This window comes from Abramis brama, assembly GCF_963993115.1.
Source record: "Abramis brama genome assembly, chromosome: 1".
NCBI classification, from domain to species: Eukaryota; Metazoa; Chordata; class Actinopteri; order Cypriniformes; family Leuciscidae; genus Abramis; species Abramis brama.
In genome coordinates, this window is record NC_139963.1 from 75156608 (window position 1) to 75179520 (window position 22913).

A 22913-nucleotide genomic window follows, 5' to 3' on the forward strand; every position below is an offset into this window, starting at 1 on the left:
CTGTTGTGAAGTGTGTGCCATGCGCTGCTAGCTTTGCTAGCTCTGTACACAGAGTGTGTTAATCAAGCAGATGGTGACTAGCATGTATGTGTTGCCTATATCCAAATAATTGAAACAGACATTTTGGTCATTAGAAACTGTTTATTTGAATGAGTTACTGATGATTGTTTTAACTTTGTTTTTGCAAGGCCGGGTTTTTTTCTTGTGTTTTATTTTTCTCTTTTGTGAGTGTCTGAAAAATTGCTGCTGTGATCCTGAATCCTGTCCTGGCTGTGGACTCTTATCCCGGGTTTGGACTGGCGAGCCATCCCATTGTTTCGTACCTGGAAACAGAGGAAAAGGAGTTGTGAGAAAAGGAGTTTTCTGATTGGGTAGGACAGAACTGCATACATTGCGTTTTTTCAAGTTTCCCAGGATTTCCCTGAAGACAAAATTAAAATCACAAAATTACACATCCTAAACCAGTAAACACATCTTGGTATTCACTCAGAATGTCAGTTTGGTCTTTTTTCTCTGCTTTGTACACTCTTTTAATCAGTCTGAGTTTTGAGCATGCTTCTCTTCTTAGGATTGCTGGTGAATCCTTTTCTACAATATGGAATTGTAGGTCAAACTCATTGTCTTGTGACCACATCTAAGCCTTACTTTACCCTTTGTCTCCATCGTGTGGCCAGAATATGTAACTAACGTGCAGTTTGACTTCTTTTCTTTTCATGGACTGAACTGCGTTAATTGTTGAACAACTTTCCTACTAAAGTTGTAACTTTCCTAATTTTTTGGAATTTGAAAACAAGACATTGAACTTGAAATTGAGAAACTTGAGGTTGAATTTCAGAAATTGATATTGGAAAATTTTGACTCTGTGTTTCTGTGTTTATCATTGATTCGAAATACTGGGCCCTATCTTGCACCCAGCGCAATTGACTTTGTACACCGACGCATGTATCATTCCTATTTTGCACCCGCGCAAAGCGCGCTTTTCCCTCCACAGAAGCACGTCGCTAAACTAGGGAATGAACTTGCGCTCCCTGGGCGGTTCAGCGCAAAAAAGGAGGCGTGTCCCGGCGCAAACGTTCCTTCATGCTATTTTGCAGGTTTAGAAAACAATTGCGCCACTAACCAGGAAAAAATAGTTTAAAGTCAGTGGCGCGTTGCGCATGTTATTCATATGCTATTTTAAGGGCGCATGCTTGGCCATAATCAATGTAGCGTGTGCACAACGCGCATACACTTTGATTCTCTCATCTACACAGAAGCAGCAGTTTTCATTTTTGCAAATCATACGTTGTTACGATAGATAGATAGATAGATAGATAGACAATTTATTATAAAAGCATACATCTAGCTTACACATTTACCCAAATTATCATACGTCTGTTTAACCGAAGTTAATTTGGGTGGGTTTCTCCATTTCAATGTAACTTCTCTCTTTTACGGCCGTGACTAGAGCGTTGCTCTCCTTGGCTGTGAACCGCTCCTGGTGCGCGCCTGGCAAATCCGCCGTTACAATAGCAATCCGCTATGGAAAAAGTGCGTCTGCTCTTAAAGGGAATGTGAGATGACACTCTGATTGGTTTATTTCACTAGCGCCCAAACCACACCTATGAATAATGAAGCTACTTCAGACCAACCCATTTTAGATTTGCGCCTGGCGCAAGAGTCATTTATCCCGCCGAGAAAATAGCAACAGCGCTCAAGACAAACAAAGTTCCCACAAAGTTACTTGTGCTTTGTGCTTGACACTTGCGTTTCAGATCGTTAAAATAGGGCCCACTGTGTGTTACTGTTATCTGTTTGTTTTTATTTAGTTTTTCTTTCATTCTTTCAATCTCAAAAGATACAATTCATGCAAAAGAACAAACAAATAGAAAAACACACTTACCTTTTCATTAATTAGCTGCATTCCAGTGGTCTGAGTGGTTAATTGTTTTTATTATTTTCTTATGATCGTCTTTGCTAATTTTTGCTTGACTGAGTCGATCCAAATCTTCTGACTCTGGTCCATAGTTTTGCTTTTATAGCGACCTAGTAACTGAGACGAGTGCTACCCGCCGTGAGCTACACTTATCATTTACTTACACTTCAGATCTGATGAACCACTGACACCTACTAAACAACTGGTGTGTAAATAATGCAATACTTCATTTTAGAAATGATAAATTCATCATTAATAAATTATGAAAATACAATTATTATATACACTATAGATATGCTTATTAAATCAAGAACAAAGCATTTATAGCTGTATTTATAAACTGCTTATTAATGTCTATTAATGCTTTATAAATGATGAATTAACTGTTTACTAATGCTCAGCTAATGATTAATATCATGCAGTTATTATAAATGTTACCCGTGTTTCTTAGTGATTCAAAACCTATACATCATTAAAAGAAAAAGAAAATTGCGTATCAATTTCTTATGCGGTTTTGTTTTCCTTTATTCTCTCTTTGTAGTGTGTAACGGGTGGCTATAAATATTACTGATTGATTGTTTGTATAGATATATATTTTTCTCGAGGCTTTGTGACTGAGAATCAGCATAAGTCTGAGGGCGGCTGTATTTCGAAGCATCACTGTAGTCTAGCGGTTAGGACTACGCCTTATCACATGGGCGGCCGGGCTTGAATTTGTCTCAGAAAGTTTTTTGTTTGTTTAAATTGTATTGTTGGGCAGCCATTACACTGTCCAGTCCATATTAATCACTTTCACCCTCTTTTATCCAGTCTAAATAACTCCATCATTCCCCTCTGTTCAACTGTTCAAAAGCACTGCCCACTTACAAGATTATGAAACAACAAAACTTCCAAGAACTCATTTATTTATTTATTTATACATGTGTATATGCATGTATATGTTAATGTATCACAACCCATCTAACAAATATTGAGGAGTTTTTTCTGCATGATATCAGCATTGACCAGCAGGTGTCGCTGTGTGCATTCGAAACCTGGAGAAATCAGCCTCTTTTACACACATCAGGCTGGAAAGCTTTTAAAGCTTCATGAAGCTTCATCTCACCATCACTACCTTCAGGTTCACTCAGCTCAACAGTTATACGCTATATTAGCAATAATGATTATTTTGGGAGACATGGATGAGCTTTGATTGGTGGTTCCCATCATGCACTGCAACATTAGGCTTTATGTTTATTTCACCAGTGATGGTTGGTCGGTCAGATGACAGGAAGTTAATAACCACAGGAGGAGCTGCTGATGTTTAAAGGAGGAGCTGTAACTATATATAATGAAGAGCAAGACTGACAGAAACAGAAAATGGCTGATAAGTGTGATCTGTGTCTGCTGGGACTGATCATTCTCTCTTCACTTCTCACAGGTAAAGAAATCTGTATTTTCTCTAAAGACATTTAGTGGAATTAGTCTGGAAAGAGTTCATTTGAACATGCTCAGTTTATTCTTGCACACATTCACGTTGTGATCTCAGAGTTGTGTATTGATACACACAGATCATACTGTATTATTCCTGATACTGGACATAGTGTCACTCAAACATCTGATGATGAAGAATTATCTTCATATTAAGAGTGTGTCAGTGATTTGAACAGCTCTCTGATAAAGACTAATAGTTTATTCTGGAGAGTGTGTAGTTTGCTTTAAGACAGGAAAAATACTATGATTTAAAACTTCTGCTTTTAATGCTGGTGTGTTTTATGTTTTCATTAATTAATATATATCATAATGATCACTGAGATATACTGTGTTTCAGGAACCAGTGGAGTGGATGTGTTCATCAGTTCTGGTAAAAATGTCTCTCTGTCCTGTAATAAAGCTCTTTCTGACTGCAAATCAACTACATGGTTGTTACACTATAACAGACATTCAGGGAGAGTTGAACTGATTACTGGAGGGATAAAGAATAAAGGCACAGAGAGACATGAGAGACTGAGTCTGGAGTCTGACTGCTCTCTGAACATCAAGAACGTCACAGGAAAAGATTCTGGATTATACAGCTGCTGACAATATGTGAATGACAAACAACAAGAAACTAATGCACGTGTTTATCTGCATGTTCTTCATGGTAAGTTTATGATTATGTGGTCAATTTAAAAAGGGCAGATTCTCCCTTTAAACTCAGATGATGATTGAAGAGTCTGTGATTTGTGTCTTGTGTTCAGTTTCAGTGTCTTCATCATCATCTTCATCATCATCATCTTCATCCTCACAGACTGAGATCAGTCCAGGCCGCTCTGTGACTCTCTCCTGTCAGTTTTATTCATATGTTGTCCCCTGTAAAAATTTGGTCCATTATGTGGTATTTGAGCTGTTGTGGGTGAATCAGGCTGGTGTTGATCTGAAGACAGACTCCAGATATCAGATATTATCATCAGATCACTGTATCATCACTCTGACTACAACACTCCTGAATGAAGATGACAACAGAGAGTGGAGATGTCAGCTTACTCATAGAAATCAACTCAAGACCTCAGTCAGATACACTGTCAAGTATTCAGGTGAGAAACAACACTGTAAAATATGATGTTAATGTCCTACAGATGATGCATCTTTTCACCAACACTGATTCCAGTCAGAAGCTCAAACTCAGAGAAGAAATCAAGCCGAACTACAGCAGCAGCTCCTACACAAGGTTCATGATCACATGATCACTGTCACACAATTGGAAAAGTTTTTGGGGCAGACCTGACCTGTTGAAAAGAGATGGTATTCATCCCTCCTGCGATGGTGCTGCTCTTCTCTCTAGTAATATGGCACATAGTCTTAGAGCTCAAACATGACAATCTGGGGCTCAGGTCAGGAAGCAGACAGACTGGCTAAACCGACCGTCTGCTAGCTGTCTCACGTCACCAAGGTCAGATAAATCCCATCACATAGAGCCTCTTTCACCTACTGTAGATATCATCATATTGAGACTGTGTCTTTTCCCCGAATTAGGACATACAAAAAACTTCCAAACCTATAAGGGTAAAAATGTAATTGATGTTCAACAAATAAAAAACAGCTATAATACAGATGAGCAAATGCTAAAGCTTGGGTTGCTGAATATTCGATCGCTTACTTCAAAAGCACTCATTGTTAATGATATGATTTCAGATAATAACCTAGATGTGCTGTGTTTGACAGAAACCTGGCTAAAACCAAACGATTACATTACATTAAATGAGTCCACCCCGCAAGATTACTGTTATAAACATGAGCCTCATCTGAAAGGCAAAGGGGGTGGTGTTGCTGTAATTTATAGTAATATTATCAGAATTACTAAGAAGTCTAGTTTCAAATATAATTCTTTTGACGTGTTGGTGCTTAATATAGCAATGTATAGTGTAAATGATAAGTCACGTTTGAGATTTGTGCGGGCTACTGTATACAGGCCACCAGGGCACCAGACAGACTCATACAACTCTATAGGTGTCAGGACCAACTCATTGTCGTAATGAGCTGCTAGATAAATAATAAAGCTGCTAGATCTGCTTATTTTTCAACCCTATTAGAAGAAAATAAACAAAATCCTAGGTATTTATTTGAAACAGTGGCTAAACTAACGAAAAATAAAGCTTCAAGCCCAGAAGTTACCAAGCAGCACAGCAGTAATGACTTTATGAACTTCTTCACTTATAAGATTGATAATATCAGGGACAAAATTATAACTATGCAACCGTCTACTACAGTATCGCATCAGGCAGTGCATTGTAGTCTCCCTGAGTAAAAATTCGATTCATTCATTGCTATAGAAGAGGAAGAATTCGTTAAACTCGTTTAATCGTCTAAATCGACAACATGTATGTTAGACCCTATACCGACTATGCTATTGAAAGAGATGCTTCCAGAGGTCATAGATCCTCTTCTTACTACCATTAATTTGTCTTTGTCTCTAGGATACGTACCAAAAACTTTTAAGATGGCTATTATTAAACGGCTTGTTAAAAAAACGCAACTTGATCCTACAGAATTAGTCAATTACAGACCGATCTCGAATCTACCTTTTCTGTCTAAGATACTAGAAAAGGTGGTATCCTCACAATTATATTCCTTTTTAGAAAGTAATGATATCTGCGAGGATTTCAAGTCAGGATTTAGACCGTACCATAGTACTGAGACAGCTCTCATTAGAGTTACAAATTATTTGCTCTTATCATCCGATCGTGGTTGTATCTCGCTATTAGTGTTACTTGATCTTAGTGCTGCATTTGATACTATTGACCACAACATTCTTTTAAATAGACTCGAAAATTATGTTGCGCTAGCATGGTTTAAATCATACTTATCTGACCGTTATCAGTTTGTAGCAGTAAATCGTGGTTGTATCTCGCTATTAGTGTTTGTAGATGCTGCTCTCATATGCTGAAACTATCATCCATGCATTTGTCACATCACGTCTTGATTACTGCAATGCACTTTTCATTGGTCTATCTGCTAGCTCCATTTCCAAATTACAATACATTCAAAACTCTGCTGCCAGAATACTCACCCACACCAAGCGCTCTGCACATATTACTCCAATTCTGCATGATCTTCACTGGCTTCCTGTGGCTTACCGTATCAAATTCAAAATTCTCCTTCTCACTTTTAAGTCTCTGCATGGCTTGGCTCCCCCCTATCTCTGTAACCTGCTCCTCCCCTACACCCCGACTCGCACTTTACGATCATCTGATTCCAGCCTTCTCGTCGTCCCTCGGCATCGCCTTGCTTCAATGGGGGGCAGATCGTTCAGTGTTGTTGCACCCAAAATGTGGAACTCTCTCCCCCGATCACTCTGTTCTGTTAACACTATTTCTGAATTCAAATCCATGCTCAAAACTCACCTATTTTCTGAAAGTCATAATTCGTAAGGTTTTTTTTTTTTTTTTCAAAGTTATATCTGTTTGTATTCTGTTGGTTGCCGCCCCATCTACCCATTTTTCATTTACTGTACTTACATTCTCACCTACCTACTGTTGTTGTTTTTTGTGCTGTCTTTGTCAATTGCCTTTATTGTTGTTTGTTTATTGTAAAGCGTCCTTGAGCCCTGGAAAGGCGCTATATAAATAAAACTTATTATTATTATTATTATTATTATTATTATTAAATGAAGAGATGTCTTATCGATCACAAGTTCAGTATGGCGTACCACAAGGCTCAGTACTAGGACCGCTGCTGTTCACTCTGTACATGCTACCATTAGGAGATATCATTAGGAAGAATGGCATTAGTTTTCACTGTTATGCTGATGATACTCAGCTCTATATTTCTTCACGCCAAGACAAAACTTACCAATTCACAAAATTAACGGAATGCATAGCTGATATAAAAATTTGGATGACTAGTAATTTCCTACTACTTAATTCTGAAAAGACAGAGATTCTAATTATTGGACAAAAAACGTCCACACGTAATAACCTAGAATACTGTCTAACACTTGATGGCTGCTCTGTTAAGTCTTCGTCGTCGGTTAGGAACCTGGGTGTGCTCTTTGATACCAATCTTTCATTTGAAAGTCACGTGTCTAGTATCTGTAAAACCGCATTTTTCCATCTTAAAAATATATCGAAGTTACGCCATATGCTCTCATTGACAAATGCGGAACAATTAGTTCATGCGTTTATGACCTCAAGGCTAGATTATTGTAATGCTCTACTGGGTGGTTGCCCTGCACGCTTAATAAACAAACTACAGCTGGTCCAAAACGCAGCAGCTCGAGTTCTTACCAGAACCAGGAAGTATGACCATATTAGCCCGGTTCTGTCAACACTGTACTGGCTTCCTATTAAACATTGTATAAATTTAAAAATATTGCTGATTACTTACAAAGCACTAAATGGTTTAGCTCAGCAGTACTTGAGCGAGCTCTTAGCACATTATAGTCCTTCACGTCTATTGCGATCTCAAAATTCCGGCCAGTTGATAATACCTAGAATATCAAAATCGACTGCTGGCGGTAGATCCTTCTCCTATTAGCACCAAAACTCTGGAACAGTCTTCCTAACATTGTCCGGGAAGCAGACACACTCTTTCAGTTCAAAGCTAGACTAAAGACACATCTCTTTGACCTAGCATACACATAACACATTATAGACTTTTATAATTCAATGTTAGGCTGCATAGATCAGGTCAGCCGGAACCGGGAACACTTCCCATAAATCCTGATGTACTCGTTACATCATAAGAAGAATGGCGTCTACGCTAATATTAGTCTCTCTGTTCATCCCGAGGTTTACCGCAGTTGTAACGGCCACCTAATGTTATAGTGTTCATGACATGAATGTTGTGTATGCCTTTAAGATGACATGTTATTGTATGTGCGCTGTTCAAGTGAGCGCGTGCGCAGTGAGAGAAGAGTATTGCTCGTGAGAGGAGAGAGATGACCGCTCTACCGACTGCTCCTTTGATTTACTGTGTTTACGTTCTACTCTTATTTGTAGCGTGTTTTCAGAGTGTTTTTCCCCTGTTAATATTCGCTCTATGACATGTATGAGAAGAGTGCATTTAACTGAGAGGACATATATAAAGACTCGTGGAACTACCATCCGTTTGCGCTGTCTTTTCTATTCATCCTGGGCAGACTTAAAACTCTGACAGCGTTACACAGTCTGCCGGATCCAGGCTACGTGGAAGCGATAAAATTCTGTATTATTAATTTTAAGGCCAGACAAGTAGTATGTTGAGCGTTGATTTGTAGGGAAGGACTACACGCCTGCGCACATATATTCAAACGCACATACCTGTAGACTGAACTCGTAATACGCATGTGCACGCCACGTTCTCACTGGTTCGCGTTTTTGAAGTTTGCGCAGAAAGAACTTAAGAGTTTTCTGTTAAAACGGTGTCGTGTTAGCGGCCCCTACGTTAATAACTAATGATCGTTGCGACGGAAGTGAATCAATCAAACTAACTTTAGCTGAACAATAACTTTATTCTAGAGCTGCTATAAAGCCAAAACACTTTACTTTAATTTCCTATTATCAATGTAAAGCTGCTTTGGAACAATCTACATTGTTAAAAGCGCTATATAAATGAAGATGACTTGACTTGACACACTGTAAACTGTGATGATGGAACACAAACTGCATGTGATGATTGATATGAAAATATGATGTTAATGTCCTACAGATGATGCGTCTGAACATTCATCTTCTGCAGCTCCAGTCGCTTCACCAACACTGATTCCAGTCAGAAGCTCAAACTCTGAGAAGAAATCAAGCCGAACTACAGCAGCAGCTCCTACACAAGGTTCATGATCACATGATCACTGTCACACATCATCAGTCTCTCGCTTCAGTGGTTTGATCCCGCCACAATAAAATCAGCCTGATAATTCCATCAATTCAGGATTGAAACCTCAAAGGATTCGTCAATATTTGTGCATTTGAATGTCTTCATACAGGAAACATTGTAGATTCCGTCAATATATTAATATTCCAAGTCAAGTCAAGTCATCCTCATTTATATAGCGCTTTAAACAATGTAGATTGTTTCAAAGCAGCTTTACAGAGATAAGCGTATAATTTATGGTAACAGAGATTGTTTTGGCTTTATAGCGGTTATTTAATGAAGTTATTTTTAGCTAAAGTTAGTTTTGATTGATTTGCTGCCGTCGCAATGATAATTTGTTATTAAATTAGGGGCCCGCTAAGTTGACACCATTCTCTCTACACAGACTTTAAACGTGAACCTGTGAGAAACGCTGATGGCGTTCACATGCGCATTTAGAATTGGTTCTATAGTTATGTGCGTTTGAATATATGTGCGCAGGTTTGTAATTCCCTACAAACCAAGCCTAAACAAAGTACTGGTCTTTCCTTATAAATTTTGATACAGAATTTTATTTAATTTTGTCACTTCGGGGTAGGGCTGCACGATTAATCAAAAAAATAATAATCACAATCTCGATTCAAACATAAATGCGATCTCATTTCTTAATGATGGTGATTCACTTCCGTGTATTTCCCTGCATTCAGATCATGCTGCATTCACGCGTTACTGGTCACACTCACACAATAACAAAATAGGGTTGTGATGGCTGACCGACATCACGATGGAAAGCTACCATCGTGATGCCACGCCCCCCACACTGTCAGACCAGCCCAGTCTCACAGCAGTTTGTGAAAGTATATCTATTGATTTGTGTACACTAGTGGTTGGGAACGAAACCTATGGCTCATGAGCCATACCTGGCTCTTTGGCAAAAATCATGTGGCTCGCAAGGTCTCTCACCCTTTACCAACAAACGATAAAAAAAATTAAGACACATCAACAGAGATCGGCTCTCTGCAGAAAAAGCAGCCAATTACAATTCCCTTGTTGTACTACCGAAGTTAATGAAAAGTGTATGATAATAATAATAATATTCAAGTTGTACCGGCAAAAGTGCGTGTTCAGTGCTGTCGCGAGTGTCACGAGTCACCACAGCAATCAACTAACCACTTGCGTTTCTGTGGTAAATTGTAACCTACAGCTCCTGCACTGGGATTCAAGCCAATAGAACAGCAGCAAAAATGTAAAAGTAGGCTATATAAACTTTAATATATCCTTTTATTGAAACGGGTGCTTTGCTGTGCTTTTACTTTCACTTTTGCCGCAGAGACAATTTTATGTCCTATAAATGTGTCGTATTTTTGATAATCCGCGCAGATTTCAGTTGATGATTCTGTTTAAAGTTATTAATAACAAATCATGAATGAAAGAGAAAGAAAAGAGCAGAATGTGCTTTATATTGAAAAGAAATATTAAAAGCGCGATAAGTCGCGAAAGAGAACTGAATTATACTGACAGGATGCTGTGCACGCACTCCGAGCGCAACACGGACAAGCAGTCTTTGTCTCCGGTTGCGCGCCTAAATGGCCAAATAAACAGAGAAATATTTCAAAATGCCAAGTCGGGTATTCCCGTAAACACAGTAGATGTAAGTACTATGTACATTCTGTGCCAATTGGAGCAAAAAGCACAGGTTCTATTTAGTTATTTTTATTTATTATTATATGTTAATGTTCTCCTTTGTTCAACAACATAAAGCTTTAAAATTATTCACTTTAAGGGATCTAAAATAAAGAAAAGAGACAATTTTTTTGTTATTCCTGCACGTTATTATACTGAATGTCCTTTTTGTTGTTGTTTTTTTTTGTACTTGATTGCAATAAATTTTGGTTGAAAAAATGAGAATCGTGTAAGAGAATCGTTTTAGCAAGAATCGTGTAGCCCTACTTCGGGGTAGGTACGCAAAATGAATTTCCCGACAACGCTTTATCTGTAGAGTGGTAAAGGGATCCTCCATAGGGAGAGACTAGTTGGCACTTCAGCACTGCGTTGTCATCGGGTCCAGGCGAAGGTCCTTCGTCAGATCTGGATACGGCCTGGATCCGGCAGGCTGCGGGAATCCTCGGGATAAACAAAGACACTAAAATTAGCGTAGATGCCATTCTTCTTATGATGTAACGAGTACATCAGGATTTATGGGAAGTGTTCCCGGTTCCAGCTGACCTAATCTATGCAGCCTAACATTGAATTATAGAAGTCTATAATGTATTATGTGAATGCTAGGTCAAAGAGATGTGTCTTTAATCTGGCTTTGAACTGACAGAGTGTGTCTGCTTCCCGGACAATGGTAGGAAGACTGTTCCAAAGTTTTGGTGCTAAATAGGAGAAGGATCTACCGCTAGCAGTCGATTTTGATATTCTAGGTATTATCAACTGGCCGGAATTTTGAGATTGCAATAGATGTGAAGGACTATAATGCGTTAAGAGCTCGCTCAAGTACTGCGGAGCTAAACCATTTAGTGCTTTGTAAGTAATCAACAATATTTAAAAATTGATGCGATGTTTAATAGGGAGCCAATGCAGTGTTGACAGAACCAGGCTAATATAGTCATACTTCCTGGTTCTGGTAAGAACTCGAGCTACTGCGTTTTAAACTAGCTGTAGTTTGTTTATTGGGTGTGCAGGGCAACCACCCAGTAGAGCATTACAATAATCTAGCTTTGAGGTCATGAACGCATTAACTAATTGTTCCGCATTTGTCAATGAGAGCATATGGCGTAATTTAGATATTTTTTTAGATATCAGACTTATGCACATATTCATCATTTCTGTGATGTGAAGCTCAAGTATTATGTGATGATGATGTTGTGTATATGTGGCATTATGTGTTGAACTGAACTAACAGACGTAATCCACAGATCCAGCTGATACAGCATCAGAAACTGAAGTCAGTGTGACTGCTGGATCATTATACAGAGGTATGACATGTTCAGTTATACTGACAGCTTTATAACATTAACCCTCTGGGGTCTGAGCTGTTTTCTGGCCCTGGAGGTGTTCTGACATGTGTGCTTATTTCTGTTACTTGTGACATTTTCATGGCTAAAGTCTGATTACACTGTATTCAGCACACACTCTGCTACAATAATATATCAGCAATATGTATGTAAAAGTTTGTAGTTTTGAGATAATAACATTTATGCGTGGTTTGTGAAAATACAAAAAAAAAAAATGTCACTGAAATAAGGCCATGAAACCCATACTGATTATTTCTTCACAAGACTTTTGAAAATTGTATCACGGCTCTATTAGGAGCTATCAGGCCCTGTCATTCTGAGCAACCTTGCATAAAGAATGAGGAGATTTAAAAAAGAATGGTTGTTTGATTGTTTGGTTTTATTTACAACACAACATAATCCAAAGATACACAAAGACAGAGACCTTTGTGCCATTCCTAAAAACATTGTACATACCTTTCATTTCCAAGGTGTTTGATTTTCACTTTACCATGTTCATATACAGAGACTCATGTGAATGTTGAAGTCAGCAGGACTCATCAGTGGCATCTGGGCCCTGAAAGAAAAAAAAAGTGACCATACTGATATCAAGAGAACGATTTTGGGAATACATTTTAGATTTTTCTGGTTAAAATTGCTTTTTAAAATTCACAGAATACACACACACACACACACACACACACACAAATGTTTCCAACAATATATAATATAATGAACACCAGGTTTGTTGTGCTTTGTAGGCATAGGATATGCACAGTGCTGCATAAAATAATAATAACAATAACCTATAGCAGCCTATAAATCTTCCAACAGATTTCAGTAACAACTACGCTAGAGAAAAATATATTGATTATCATATGTTACTTCAAATGTTTCCGTTCATTATGATGATATGAAATGAGATAATAGTAAAACCATGAAGCCTAGTGTTTGGTGCGATTTGCTTTTCAAATGCGATCGCGCTCCAAAATATGATACATTCAAACGCACAGCATGCTCCAAAATATGATACATTCAAATGCACAACATGCTCCAAAATATGAAACATTATGGTTACCATATTATACATATCTACGTTTGAGCAGATATCCACAAACACAGTAACAGTAAACACGGGTCTAAATATTATAATATTCACCTTATATCTAGCAACAGTTGAACTGCAATGTGAAGTTTATGCAACAATAACATAAACTAATAAGTAAGAATTTCTTACCTTACATCTTTCCTGTCTTCAAATCGCGCTCTTCTTCTTCTGAGGTAAATCCAATGTAAGCTCACGGCGCGTCTTTCAAACTCGACTAAAAGCAGAGACTTGTGAAGTGTTTTGGTGTTTTGTTTTTGAGGTAATGAGCGTGATCGCGTTCCATGTGGAGATTTGCATGTGAATCTCTTTTGTGCGCGTGGGCGTGGCCAAATTAAAAATAATGAGCAAGCGTTTGAGATACTGGACATCTTGTTGGTTTTATACAAATTACTTAAACAGAGAATATTTGTTTTCAGTTTGAATCCAATCATTTAAAAGTACACACTTAAATGTTTATAAAGGTATATGGCTCATAAATGTGTGACAGGTATTCGCTGAGTTTGGTTTCAGTTTATAGACGTGCTCAAGAAAAAAAAGTTCACCGCGACGGAGAGGCAGAACGCACACCCTGTTTATTTTCTTTATTTTACAAAAGCACAATGTTTTGATTTGATTGTAAGTGGACACATACAAAAGTAGAAATATCACAGATTGTTTTTTCATATTTCTTTTTTCTGTATGACCATAAATGACGGAGTAATTTAAGTTTATTGTGCTACAATGTGAAGAAAATCCAGCAAAACGCGCCGGCACGTTTGCCGACCTCAGAGGGTTAAACTATCAGTCAGTCTGTAAATGCTTCATCAATAACTGTTGATAGTTGAATACCCTTGACTTCAGTCATGTACAGTTTCTCTTCTTCCTCTCATGTTTCCTGCAGTGATTGTGATTATTGTTGAGATCGCAGTGTTTGCTGCTCCTACTGTGATTCTTCTTCAGATCATCTGTGCAAGAAGAGCTGGTGAGTTTTGAGCCGCACACAATCTGATGATTCACACTCATCTGATCTGGAACAATCTGCAATCATGATAAAAACACATACGAGAGGTCAGTCAATGCTTTTATTTTGCAGGGAGGAAGGACTCGAAGCACCCAGAGGAAATAGAGATGCCGACAATATTAGAATAAAATACTGATGAGTTTAGAGCCAATCTGCAGCAATATTTACAATAGCAAAAACTTACAGAGGATTGTTCATTGTTTTATTTTCTTCTTCTCAGAAAACAGAGAAAAAACTCTGAGCACTTATAGTGACATAATCATGTTTAGATTTATATGGGTTTTATAGATATTAGCCTACAGTATTGAATGTCATTTTCTTGTGCTTAATATGTAAACTGCTTTAAATATAATATTAATACAGTAATGGACAGACTCAGACTGTATAATCTCTCTCTGTTCTGTGTAGGGCTGTACTCAACCAAAGAAAATCTTGGTCGACTGAAGTCCTGAATTTTTCGACTAAAAATCAACTAAAATCGACTAAAAATTACGTTAGAAAAAAAACGTTAAATTAATTAGCTGCGCACTGTGCGCAGTACTTGGTAGCCTTGTTGTCCGCCTAAATGAATTAGTAAAAAAACTAGGTAACACTTTATATTACGACCCGCAAACAACTGCGTAAGTAAACCGAAATTACGGTGTACGTTTCTGTAATTATAGTGTACTTCCGTGTAGGTATAAGGGAACAATATGTTAAGTTTTGGGTAATAAAGGGGTAACAAGCAGATATACAACCTGCAAAGAACTTCGTAAGTAAATCGAAATTACGGTGTACGTTTCTGTAATTATAGTGTACCTCCGTGTAGGTATAAGGGAACAATATGTTAAGTTTTGGGTAATAAAGGGGTACAACCAGATATACTTATTATTTATAATGTAATTATTTTAAAACTAACAGGTACCTATTCTGTATATATTCCAGGCAAAAATTGTACGTCTGTTGTATATAAAAGTTTTTATCACATTTCTGGCAAAATATGTCCTTTTGCAATGTAGTTACAGGGTAATTTTGACAGCTGTGGGTTGTAAATTAAACTTTTTGGCAATGCTATTTATTGGCTTTTCTTACTAAACTACTTAACGTTAAGCCAAAAAAATTAGTTTTTGCTATGATTTTAAAACGTACCATGTAGTACTTAGTACTTACCTTATCACATTGTATTGCAATGACACTTAAATGTCAGGGCAAATATACTGTGTAATTAAAAGTTTTTTTGTTTTGTTTTTTTAATAAGAGTACCTTTCTCTGTAATTACTGTGCAAATAGTGTTGTTTCGTATTGTTACATAGCAAGTAGTGTTTGTTACCCGTTTCGACTGTGTAGTTACAGGGTAATTGTAACTCCTGCGGGCTGTAAATTAAAGTGGCGCTTGTTACCCCCTTGTTCTGTGTAGTTACAGGGTAAGTGTAACTCCTGCGGGCTGTAAATTAAAGTGGCGCTTGTTACCCCCTTGTTCTGTGTATTTACAGGGTAAGTGTAACTCCTGCGGGCTGTAAATTAAAGTGCCGCTTGTTACCCCCTTGTTCTGTGTAGTTACAGGGTAAGTGTAACTCCTGCGGGCTGTAAATTAAAGTGGCGCTTGTTACCCCCTTGTTCTGTGTAGTTACAGGGTAAGTGTAACTCCTGCGGGCTGTAAATTAAAGTGGCGCTTGTTACCCCCTTGTTCTGTGTAGTTACAGGGTAAGTGTAACTCCTGCGGGCTGTAAATTAAAGTGGCGCTTGTTACCCCCTTGTTCTGTGTAGTTACAGGGTAAGTGCAGTAAATATACAATAAAGGATCCAATTTAATTTCTGACTTTTATTTTACAAAAAAAATGTCAAAACTCTTTTTCATCTTAATAAAACATAGTCTTTTCTACAGTATACTCAAACAACAAAGTAACACATTATACCCCCTAGTAGGCTATTTGCAGTATTAAATCGTTTTTGACGTAATTAATTTGCACTGAAATGAGTCTGACACTGTCGGCTCTGACAGCGTTGCATCACGTGCACCTGCGCAATATCATAGCCTATGATTTCCGAAAATAGTACTATGTTGTCAACTAGTGATATCATGACAAGAACTTTTGAGGAATATGTAACATAATTTAGACAATTGTTTCTGTCATATGTATTATAATAACTGACAGACTCTATAATTTCAGCCGCTCTGTGCAGCTCGCACAGAGTGAGGCTGAACCTATTTTTTTACAGTCTATGGGCTGAACATAGGAGCTCAGCTTCGCGGCTGAGACACGAATAGACTATTAACTTAAAGCTTTTACTTTTAAACACAAAAGGCACGTCCACTTTAATAAAAAAATAATATTTATTAAACAAACCAGATCAAGTAATATTCAGCAAACCTTCTAGTAACCTACTTTCTTCAATCTGTCCGTCTTCTCCGGTGAGTTGGGCTAATCCAAAAGAAGTGAAAACAAGGGGGGTGTTCTGAAGACAGACTGTTACCTGTGAAACAGGGGTGCTCTGAAAACACCCCCATTAGCAATTAGTGCTTTCCACCTGATGAAATGAACGCGACAAAACTAATGAAATGAACGCGGCAAAAAAACGACCAATCAGAATTTTGGTCGAGCCAGAACGTATCGACCAAATAATCGACTAATCGACTGGAAGAATACAGCCCTAGTTCTGTGTGACGGAGCTGATTTGAGGATTCTTGGATCTTGTCTGTTCATTCCTGTTTTTAGCATCTTTTTTCATGATTGCTATAATTTTCTTAATAAAACCTCTGCAGTTGTGTTTAATAAGTCTCCTTTCCTGAGATATTTGTTCCCCTTCATGAGCTCGTAATGTATCGTAATACAGAATAGTAAGTGTGAGTATTAATGGGTCGAGTGTTGATGAAATATATGAGTTTTCAGCCGTTTCTTGAAGATGGCTAAAGCCTCATCAGCTCAGGTTGAGTTCGGCAGGTCGTTCCTCCAGCAGGAACAGTCCAGGTGAAGGTCTGTGAAAGTGATTCTGTGTCTCTTTGAGATGATGCACCACAAGACACCGTTCACTTGCAGAACACAAGCTTCTGGAGACACATCGGTCTGGAGTAGTGAGTTTAGGTGTAGAGGAGCAGAGCCAGTGGTTGTTCTGTAGGAAAACATCAGGGCCTTGAATCTGATGTGAGCGGCCGTCGCAGGTTTATGAGGAGAGGAGTGACGTGCGTCTCTTCGGCTCGATAAACACACTCTTGCTGCAACATCTGGATCAGTTGCAGAGGTTTGACAGTGATGCTGGAAGGAGAGAGCATTACAATAGTCCAGTCTGGAGAGAACAAGCGCTTGGGCAAGGAGTTGTGAAGCTCCGATAGGAAGGGCCTGATCCTCCTAATGTTGTATAAGGCAAATCTGCAGTTCTAGCACTGTGGTCTGTGAAGTTCAACTGATCATCAATAGCTGAATGGAGAAGTTGTGATGAAGTGTTGGGTTGGCCAACACCATGAGCAGTTCTGTCTCAGCAAGGTTTAGTTGAAGGTCCTTCATCCAGCAAGAAATGTCTGTTAGGCGAGCAGTGAAAGGAAGAAGAAATTAGATTTCTGATTGGCTACATCAGTCAGATGACATCACAGGTGCCCTGATAGGCTGTAAAACATCATCAGCTCTTTTGTCTTCAGAAAGCTGTTTGTCTGTAAAAGTGTCACACAGATGGCTAGCTGGGTTAAAAAGTGCATCACGTCATTGAAATCCACTACGCCTGATGATGTGTGATCTGTTTTGGAGCAAAGCACGCTGGGTTAACTCTCGAGGGTCTGGCTGTACTCAGTGCGATCGATTCACAGTGAAGAAGCTCCGCTCCCGCCTGGCTCTCTTTAAGAGGGATGGGAGCAAAGCATTTGCACATAGCGGTCCAGTCCCACTGCTTTGTTTATGAGGCTCACAGGTGGAGCTGGCGGAGGAGTTTGAGACGGATCTCTGCCTTTCTCTAAACTCAGCCGCTAGCTCCTCATGCCCAAACCAGAAGCATCGGCAGGCCCGTCCGATCTGGCAGAGAGCATGTTGTTGGCCCGGTATATCTCTGAGGAGAGTTGAGATGATGTTTTAAGTAAGCCTGTCTCCTCCCTCTCTCCAGGAGTTGGACATGATGACCCTTGCCATGGCCGGTGGAAAAGAGGAGTCTCCTCCAGATAGATTAGAGGAGTGATTCTTGCCAGGCATGTGTGGCAGTGGGCCCGGCTGGAGGCGATTCCTGTTGCACACCAAGGCGATGTTGCAAGCCAACTAAATGAAGGACCTCATCAAGGCGAGGGAGTGTCTCCAGATGCAGTCCTGGAGCTCCGGCGCTCCACAGACCTCCTGAAGTCCTGAGCCATCGGCCGCTCTCTTCCTGCAATAGTTGCCATTGAGTGGCATCTGTGGGTAAACCTTTTGGGGCTCAAGGAGGAATAAAAGTCTTCCGGGCTTTTAATAACACCATTGAGACAGTGGTCCAGATGTTCAGGGAGGCGAAAGTTAAATCAGTGGTGCTTGAGAAATACATTCCAGATCTATCTTCCAGAACATCTGTAGTGTTAATAAAGGAGGCTGGATCTGCAGCCGGTTGCATAAACATAGCCATAATGTTAAGACAGTGTCTTAAGTTCTAGTATGACCTACTAGCAGTTAGTCAGGGGCAGTCAGTCTTAGTGTTCGGTATCAAAGAAGGCTCATCTACGTTTTTATGTAACTGATTTAAAAAAGCTATGAACCGTCTTAAATAAAATAAATTGATGTCTAACTTGTAAGACTAGTCTTTGAGGTTTATGCAACCGGCCCCTGATCTTTCTTCCTCAGAGTAAAGCAGCACATTATAATCCATGTGATGTGTAGAAACACTCCCTGAGACAGATTAATCTCTTCTTTAGAGACGCACATGTAGTGTGTGCATATACTTTCTGTTTGACCAAACTGGAATTGATGCTAATAATTACTTTTAAAATACTTTAAAAACTGTTTCATAATTCAGGAGTCACTTTTAAGTAACAGAACAATTTTATCACTAATAATGTAATGCTTTTATTTCTAGAATGTAATGGCATGCAGGAAACTGCTAAAATAAGAAAGTGAAACTAACAGTAATGCTCTCGTGTGCAAAAGAATATCCTTGTGTTCAGAGTAGATGTGTGTTGAGCCAGTGCGGTTCACAATATGCACTTCTCAGACATGTTTCACCCACATGTAGACCACTTCCTGGGTTAGTTTATTATTAGATCTCGTGGACCAGGGTTGAGAACGCCTGCTTTAACATATACACATGTAGCGCCCTCTCCCTTAGATTTAAGCGGGAGGGGTCCTGGGTTAGTTTATTGTTAGATCTCTCTAAGTAGCCTCTGAATATTATTAACTGTATTTCAATAAACCCTTATCTCAATATTGGTGTGCTTATAAAAAGACTAAAATAACCACAAAGTCTTGTAAGTGAAATAGAAACTTTAAGTAGTTTACTCAAATAAAATGGTGAAATTCGAATAGCAATTGAAAATAAAATAAAATAAAAGTCAAGACCACAGACACATACACTGTCAAGAGTTCAGGTGAGAAAACAGACAAAACTTTCAGAGATTAATTTTGACTCTGGCTTCATACATACTGTCATTGTGAAATAGTTCTGATCTAAGCCATTCAATTCCTAAAAGTGACTTCCGACATGAGCCATAATGGGCTAAAATAGACTGTTGTTTGTGAAACACAGTGCAGGCTAGAAAATGAGGACAGTTTTACTCTTTTAGATCATTCTCATTAAATCCTCTATTCTCTTAAGATGCTAATTACCTGTCAGCTTGCAGTAATTATGAGACTGCAGTCAGTTTTGCAGAAACAAAGGAGATAATGATCAGGGATGGGAACTGTAAAAAAATATATTTTGGGTTCCATTAACGATTATTTTAGTTCAGTTTAATTTTAAGAAAGGAATATTTGGCAAAATTCCATTGCCAGATGATGAGAATGTTTATAATAAATAGATTTCTCTTTACAGCGAGGTGTCAGTGGGCTGTGCTCTAAGTGTGACATTACATGATTTCCGTAGTGTTTTCATAGCTGTGATCTCACTGTTGAGGTCTGGAAACATGTTACTGCTGAGTGTGAGAACTCACAGTTTGACCACAATAGAGCCGTGATCATCTCTGAACCCAGTTGATGAATTTAAAGACTGCCCTTCTGCTGGTTCTGGCATCGGTCCAGAGTTTTGGCCTAACCACCTGCCCTCTAGACCCCATCCCCTCTAGACCCCATCCCCTCACACCTTCTACAAGCCGTCTCTCCCACACTTCTACCAGCACTCACACACATCATCAACTCATCCCTACATACTGGCATTTCCCCTACAGCATTCAAGCAGGCTCGGGTGACTCCACTGCTTAAAAACCCACATTAAACACATCACTCAGAGAGTTACAGACCTTTCTCTCTTACAACCATTCACAGCGAAAACACTTGAACGAGTTGCTTTCAACCAAGTATCATCTTTCCTGTCTAAGAATAACCAGCTGGATGTCAACCAATCTGGCTTCAAGAAAGGGCATTCAACCGAGACTGCATTACTGTCGGTCACAGAAGCCCTGCGGATCGCGAAGGCTGCTTCCAAATCATCATTTCTCATTCTCCTGGATCTGTCTGCTGCCTTCGACACTGTGAATCATCAGATCCTTCTGTCCTCCCTCTCATCCCTGAGTATCACAGGTACTCCACTCCACTGGTTTGAGTCCAATCTCACAGGCAGATCCTTCAGGGTCGCATGGAGAGGCGAGGTATCCAGAGCACATCAACTGACCACAGGGTTCCCCAGGGTTCAGTACTTGGACCCCTCCTCTTCTCCATCTACACCACATCACTGGGACACATCATACAGGCTCATGGTTTCTCTTACTATTGCTTTGCTGATGACACAGCTCTTTCTCACATTTTAACCAGATGATAATCCACAAAATCACTCTCCAGAACATTCTCATTCACGGTTCCTTGCTGGTGGAATGATCTCCCCACCCTCATCCGGAATGCAGAATCCCTGACAACATTCAAAAGACAGCTGAAAACTCATCTCTTCCGTGAGCAAAATAATTTTTATTTTCCCTTGTCTGACTTATGCTACTCTAAGCATTGCCTGAACTTTGTATTTTGAGCACTTGTGTTGTTTTTGCCTCTTCATGATGACTCGCTTGCTGTATTCCACATTTGTAAGTCGCTTTGGACAAAGGCATTGTCACGGGATGCACACAAAAAGAGTAAGATCCATGTGCAGTTTAATGGGGTAATCCGTAATCATAAACCAGCCAGGCAAAGGGTCAAAATCCATACAAAGACAGTCCAAAAACAAGAAACAAAACAGGAATGGAACTCAGAAGTGCAATCTGACATCAAACAAGGATTCCATGACAATAACTGAAACAGACAGGGTATAAATAGACAGATACAAACAATGTGAGTGGGAACAGCTGTGTGCAGTGATCAGTGATGAATTCAGACAAAGGATTATGGGAAATGCAGTTCATGATGTGGTGGTGACGGTATGGGGAAGAGACCTCTAGTGGACACCCAGGGAACACCAACCAGACACTGTGACAGGCATCTGCTAAATGACTAAATGTAAATGATTGGCTCGCCATGTCCAAACCACAGACAGAGCATCCACGGCAGGGACAGATCAGGATTCAATAGGGCAAAGCAAGAAAAACAAAAAACCCGGCCTTGCAGAAACAAGGCCAAAAATAATCATTATTCAGCTGTTCAATAAACTGTTTAAATTAAATAAATTGTCAGTTTCATCACGTTTGATTTTGCCTTAATCCATTCTTCTTTCATGTATATTTCTAACATTTCCCGTTCGTCTCGATCTCTCTTTCCGTCGGCTTCTATTACCCTTAAAGGAGAACTCCGGTCAATTTTAACATTGAGCTCATTTTTTTGTACATTTGGAGTGCTGTCAGTACAGAGAACAACGACAAAAATCGGTGTTGCCTACACCGTGTTATCCTCTTTTTAAAATTTGCACCCTGTTGACTTCAATGGGGCACGTTTTAAACCTGCTTTTAGCCTCTTAACATCCTTGATGTGTCATTACAAGTGCCCAGCCATGTGAGTGATTCCTTCAGAGTGAACACAGGTGAATCTGACTACAGTAGATGTGAAAGATATTAATAAAAGTGATGTTAATTCAGCCAGCGCTCATACCTGTATTTATTTCCTGTTTTCGGTCTAAGTCCACAGTAGTCGATTGTCTAGTTCACGCGCGTGATCATAGGTAACTAAACCTATGCGCGTGAACTCGACAATCGATTACTGATTACAAATTTTAAAAAGAGGATAACACGGTGTAGGCAACACCGATTTTTGTCATTGTTCTCTGTACTGACAGCACTCCAAATTTACAAAAAAATGAGCTCAATGTTAAAATTGACCGGAGTTCTCCTTTAAAGCGTGACTTCTGATGAGATTTTTCTCTAAAATAATCTATTTTTAACATTACGTAACATTGCCACCTAAAAGAATGACAGGTGACAGGTGAGCTGGAGTTGAGCCGAGCTTCCGCTTTACCAAATATCTCCCGGGGGAGAGGTTTCGCTTATATAGTCACTCGTCTTACTATTGAGTCAGAGGAGGAAAAGAGCTCTTTTGATGAGGCACAGAATGT

General features: G+C 39.2%; 1 protein-coding gene across 1 annotated transcript in view; it reads left to right on the forward strand.

Annotated features, from left to right (window-relative positions):
- The first annotated feature begins 202 nt into the window (after nucleotides 1-202).
- Nucleotides 203-22913, forward strand: part of LOC311089426 (nucleolar protein 12-like) — a 40584-nt gene continuing 17873 nt past the window's right edge. The window contains exon 1 of the mRNA XM_084124109.1: nucleotides 203-371. The gene's annotated coding sequence lies outside the window, so the exon portion shown is untranslated. The remainder of the gene's footprint in view (nucleotides 372-22913) is intronic.